At 39.8% G+C, this 6,000-nt stretch overlaps 1 non-coding gene across 1 annotated transcript; it reads left to right on the forward strand.

The window, feature by feature from the left end:
* Positions 1–738: 738 nt before the first annotated feature.
* On the forward strand, positions 739–842 carry LOC112787182 (small nucleolar RNA R71). Its single transcript, XR_003194610.1, has one exon. It is a non-coding gene; the product is annotated as a small nucleolar RNA R71 (small nucleolar RNA).
* Positions 843–6,000: the final 5,158 nt, after the last annotated feature.

A 6,000-nucleotide genomic window follows, 5' to 3' on the forward strand; every position in this document is an offset into this window, starting at 1 on the left:
CTCTTGAGTTTTTCACCATGGTTTCTTAAGGTAGCTCTCACATCATCCCTGAAGCTTTTCAATTCGGTTATGTCTTGACTCATGGTTGCCATCATTCCTTCTATCCGGTTTAATTGATCTTGAAATTGTTGGTTCGGATTAAGTTGGGTAGGTTGATTATTTTGGCCATGATATGATGGTTGGGGGTAAGTGTTTTGTGTGGCTTGGTATGATCTTTGGTTGGAGTTTTGGTATGTGGAATTGTTATGTTGGTTGTGGTTGTAAGGTTTGTGGTTTTGTGGTTGGGTTTGTTGGTTCCCCCACCCAAAGTTTGGGTGATTTTTCCATCCTGGGTTGTAAGTGTTGGAATGTGGATCATATGATTGCCTTTGTTGGTTTCCCACATAGTTGGCCTCTTCCCAATCACCTCCTTCAATGCTTACTTCCTCTTGATCTTGTGTGTGTATTGCAGCCACTTGCTTTGTTTCTAATTGCCTGGTAAGCTCTGCTAGTTGCTTGGCAAACACCTTGTTTTGGGCTAGAATTGTATCAACATGGTTCAGCTCCATGACTCCCTTAGTGTTGTGCCTTTCTGATGCATAGTAGTACTCATTCTCAGCCACTGTCTCAATCACTTCAATGGCCTCTTCCACAGTCTTTTTCCTGTTCAATGAACCTCCTGATGAATGGTCTATAGCCTTCCTTGATTCATAAGAGAGTCCATCATAGAAAATATGCAATTGCACCCAATCATGGAACATGTCTGGTGGGCATTTCCTTGTCAAATCCTTGAATCTCTCCCATGCCTCGTAGAGAGTTTCACCATCTTGTTGTCTAAAAGTCTGAACCTCAGATCGAAGCCTATTGACCTTTTGTGAGGGGTAGAAACGTGCCAGAAACTTGCTTTCCACCTCATCCCATGTTGTTAGACTCCCCCTTGGGAATGATTCCAGCCACTTAGCTGCTTTGTCCCTAAGTGAAAATGGGAACAAAAGCAGTTTATAGGCATCTTCCTGGACTCCATTGGACTTCACAGTGTCGCAAATTCTCAGGAATTTGGTGAGATGTTGGTTTGGGTCTTCATTAGCACTTCCACCAAATGAACAATGATTCTCCACAAGTGATATTAGCTGTGGTTTGAGCTCAAAATTGTTGGCCTGAATGGGTGGTTTCTGGATGCTGCTACCACAATTCCCAGAGGTTGGGTTTATGTATGAACTAAGAACCCTCCTCTCAGGAATGGCATTGTTTCCATCAGCTCTCTCATGGTTGTGAACTTCTCTATCCATGTTGAGATCTAGAGCTTCCTCAAAATTGTCCTCAGATTCTCCTTCAGATTCCTCTTCTCCCACTACTCGCTTCCCTCTTGCTTCCCTTCTCAGTCTATGAAGGGTCCTCTCTGGTTCGGTATATGGAGGAGTTGATGTCTCTCCTCTCCTACCTGTCATACAAGAACACAGCACAGGCACAAACAAGTGAAATACTCTTGGTTAATGGAAGAGTATGGTTAGAGCAATTGAGGAATTAATTCAAACAGTTAGTGAGTCAGTGAGTTAGTTGCTTGAATTTAAAGGCATAAAGAAAGAAAGCATGTAACCGAGTTCAGAAATTAAAATTCAACAAGTAACTTGAACAGAATTAACAAAGCAAGAGAAATTACTCAATCTAGTTAGCTTCCAATTGGAGAATTGTCAATCGAAAACCAATCCCCGGCAACGGCGCCATAAACTTGATGCGCATAAACTAGTTATGCTACGATTTAGGAAATTGCACGATCGGCGAAATTCCTTCCGGCAAGTGCATCGGTTATCGTCAAGTAAAAACTCACAATAGAGTGAGGTCGAATCCCACAAGGATTGGTTGAATGAGCAATTCAGATTAGAAGTGTGTTCTAGTTGAGCGGAATCAAGATTTAGATGAGAATTGCGGAATGTAAAATTGGCGGGAAAAGTAAATGACAAGAAATTGAAATGGCAGAATCTTAAATTGCATGAATTAAAGAGCAGAAGCTAATTTGCTGAAATTAAAAGGGAATGGGGGTCATTGCATGAATATACTTGCAGAATGTAAAGAGAAAGTGGAAATCAGAAATGGGGAATTCATTGGGTTATAGGAGATATTGAGATCTCCGAATCAAAACATGTTTATCTCTTCCTCAACCAATGCGTTCATTGAATTTTGCTTGGCAATCTTATATGATTGGATCCCAATCCCTTGGCTCACCAATTCTCTCTAAAAACAAACAAATTCCCAATCCCTTGGTTTAAATGTTCATAAGAAGAGATGATGCTCGATCACTGATTATACCACACAGTTTCATGAACCACAATTTGGTAGGATTACATGTCACAATATCCATCCAAACCCCAATCCAATTCACTGTGAGAAAGCTTCTCTAGCATGAATCCTCCATTCCTTTCCCAAGGTTCCGAAGGATTCCAATTATTGGTAGTTTTTTTCCCAAGACAACTACCCAATGGAATTAGATCGAGAAGCTTTCTAACAAAATTCAAGAGAAAAGATTGAAGAAGAAGATAAACTATTATTGATTCATTGAATTACAATAGAGCTCCCTAACCCAATGAAAGGGGGTTTAGTGAGTCATAGCTCTGAATTCAATTACAAAGATATGAAAACTAGCTAAAAGTGAAGGTAAAAGTCCTCCCTAACTTAAATTCTATCCTATTTATACACTTTCTATATTGAGCTTCTGTTGTGTTTCTTGGGCTTTGAGGCCTCTCCCTGCTTTCCTTTTGCCTTGGGTTTATGATCCATAATCTTGATGAGGCTGTTGATCCAAATTCTGTAACATTCATTGAGCCAACTTAGTGATAATCAAATAATGACACATGACTCAATAAATTGAGATTTCAAACTCATCAATCCTTCAGGCCCAATCCCATAAACCATGATATTCAATTGGGTTTCATACCAGAGTAAGTTTAAGTTAATGTTTGTGCTCAAAGACTAACTTAAACCGCAATATTTTTGGCCCAGAAACCTTTTCCAAGAGTGGCGTTTAAGTTGCAGTTTAAGCTTAAACTGCAGCTTAAACGCCAGACACTTCCAGTGAGGCCTTTTTGTAGAAGCACGTTTAAGCTTCAGTTTAAGGTTAAACTGAAGCTTAAACGTGGAAATGGAAGAAGGCAGCCCTGGAGAGTCATGTAGTCGAACACGTTTAAGCTTCAGTTTAAGGTTAAACTGAAGCTTAAACGTGGAGATAGGAAGAAGGCAGCCCTGGAGAGTCATGTAGTCGAACACGTTTAAGCTTCAGTTTAAGGTTAAACTGAAGCTTAAACGTGGAGATAGGAAGGGCAGCCCTGGAGGTCGAACACGTTTAACCTCCAGTTTAAGGTTAAACTGGAGGTTAAACGTGGAAATAGAAGGAGGCATCTTGGAGGTCGAACACGTTTAACCTCCAGTTTAAGGTTAAACTGGAGGTTAAACGTGGAAGCTTAGAAGGGTAGCCCTGGAGGTGTCGAACACGTTTAAGCTCCAGTTTAAGGTTAAACTGGAGCTTAAACGTGGAAATGGAGAAAGCAACCCTGGAGGAGAAAACTTGGTCGAACACGTTTAAGCTCCAGTTTAAGGTCAAACTGGAGCTTAAACGTGGAAATGGCTCCCTGGTGCACTTCCCATTTCTGGCGTTTAACCTCCAGTTTAAGGTCAAACTGGAGGTTAAACGTGGACATGCTTCTTTGGTGAGACTTCCATTCTGGCGTTTAACCTCCAGTTTAAGGTTAAACTGGAGGTTAAACTTCAATTCCAGCATTTCTTAGCCTTCATGATTCTGGCGTTTAAGCTCCAGTTTAGGCTTAAACTGGAACTTAAACTCCACATGTGATATTCAAGCTTCCTTTATTGATTTGTTGCTTCCTTGCTTAGCCTCTTCTTCCCTGAAATCATCCAAACAAATGCATCAAAGTCTTGCAAAATTTCATGAGAAATCTTCCATTCATAGCATTCAAGTAATATAACTAAAACTCATGGAATTTGCATCAAAATCATATTGTTTGGATGGTTCATTGCTTTGTTATTCTTTTAACCATTCTTGGTTACTTTAAGCTCAAGAAAATGCATAAAACCACTAAAATTAACAGAAAAATACTAGTGAAACTAGCCTAAGATGCCTTGGCATCAGTCCTCTAGACAGAAAGGAGTTCCCCTTTGTGGAACCACATGAATCTGAGGCTCATACAGAGACCATAGAGATTCCATTGAACTTCCTTCTGCCATTCATGAGCTCCGATGAATATTCTTCCTTTAAAGAGGATGAAGATACCATTGAGGAGCATGTTGTTAAATATCTAGGAGCAATCATGAAGTTGAATGCCAAGTTGTTTACCAATGAACTGAGAGCATTAATGAGGGAGACATTACCTCAGAAGAAACCGGATCCCAGAAAATTCTTCATACCTTGTACCATAGGCACCATGACCTTTGAGAAGGTGATGCGGGGAAAACTTGTCTCTCAACAAATCTTCCTTCGGCAAGTGTACCGAAGTTGTCGTCAAGTAAAAACTCACAATAGAGTGAGGTCGAATCACACAGGGATTGATTGATCAAGCAACTTTAATTAGAAGAATGTTCTAGTTGAGCGAATCCAGAAATTGGGTTGAGAGTTGCAGAAAATAAAATGGCAGGAATGTAAATAACAGAAAAGTAAATGCTAGAATTAAAAGACTGGAAGTAAATGACTGAAAATAAATTGTAGAATTATAAATGGGAATGGGGGATTTGCTCATAAAAGTAAATCGCAGAAATTAAAGAGAATGGGTAAGATTAGAGATGGGGAGTTCATTGGCTTAGGAGATGTTGCAATTCTCCGAATCAATTCATTTTCATCTCTTCCTCAATCAATGCACTCATTGATCTCCTTGGCAATCTTAAGTGATTGAATTGCAATTCCTTGCAATTCAATCTCTCAAATCTTGATCAATAGCCAATTCCTTGGTCAATTGCTCATGAGAAGAGATGAAGTGTGGTCACTGATTATACCACATGCATTCCCAAACCAAGTATTGAGAGGGTTACAGTCACATACCCATCCAAACCCAATTTGGTCCAGCATGAGAAGCATTTCTAGCTTGATCTCTTCATTCCTCTTCCAAGGTTCAAAGAGATCCAAGTTTGAATAGCTTCTCTTCCAAGATAACTACTCAGTTGGATGAAGATCGAAAGCTTTCAAGTAAAATCAAGAGAAAGATAGAAAAGAACAATGAAAATTAGTATTGATCATCAAATTACAACAGAGTTCCTAACCCAATGAAAGGGGTTTAGTTGTTCATAGCTCTTGAAATGAAAACAAAGATGGAGAATACATCATAAAACTAGAAATGCAAAGAAAGTAAAATACAGAGAGTGGTTCTTCAGCCTCCAGAACTCTTTTACAATTCAAAGCTACTCCTATATATACTACTCTTCTCAGCTTCTAGTTCACTCTTCAAGTCTTGGGCCTTTGGATCTTGAGTTTGAAGCAGTTCCTTTCTTTATTTGGGCTTGGCTTTGCTTGCAGAGAGAAAGTGCGGAGTGGGCAGAGACTTAAGCTCAGGGCGTAAGGAGTGTTAATCATTTAGTGAAAGTCCAAGTTCGGGAACGTTAGTGACACTTAACATTGTCACTAACGTTCCAATGCACCCCTTTTGCCTTACGTTAAAACCCACGTTAACTAGGTTAACGTGGCTTTTAACGTTGCCTTGTCAACCTTCTAGAACGTTAGTGACACTCAACATTGTCACTAACGTTCCAGTGTGCCCCTTCTTGTTCACGTTAAAGCTCACGTTAACTAGGTTAACGTGGCTTCTAACGTGGCCTTTGCCATCCTTCGAGAACTTTAGTGACATTCAACATTGTCACTAACGTTCCAATGTGCCCTAGGTCTCACGTTAGAGTCCACGTTAACTAGGTTAACGTGCTTCTAATGATCTTTTAGCATCCCAACGTTAGGACAATGTTGAGTGTCACTAACGTTGGCATCCTATTTTTATTTATTTAAATTAACGTTTGTGCTCTTTTTTTCTC

Source organism: Arachis hypogaea, chromosome 20 (assembly GCF_003086295.3).
Source record: "Arachis hypogaea cultivar Tifrunner chromosome 20, arahy.Tifrunner.gnm2.J5K5, whole genome shotgun sequence".
Lineage (NCBI taxonomy): Eukaryota > Viridiplantae > Streptophyta > Magnoliopsida > Fabales > Fabaceae > Arachis > Arachis hypogaea.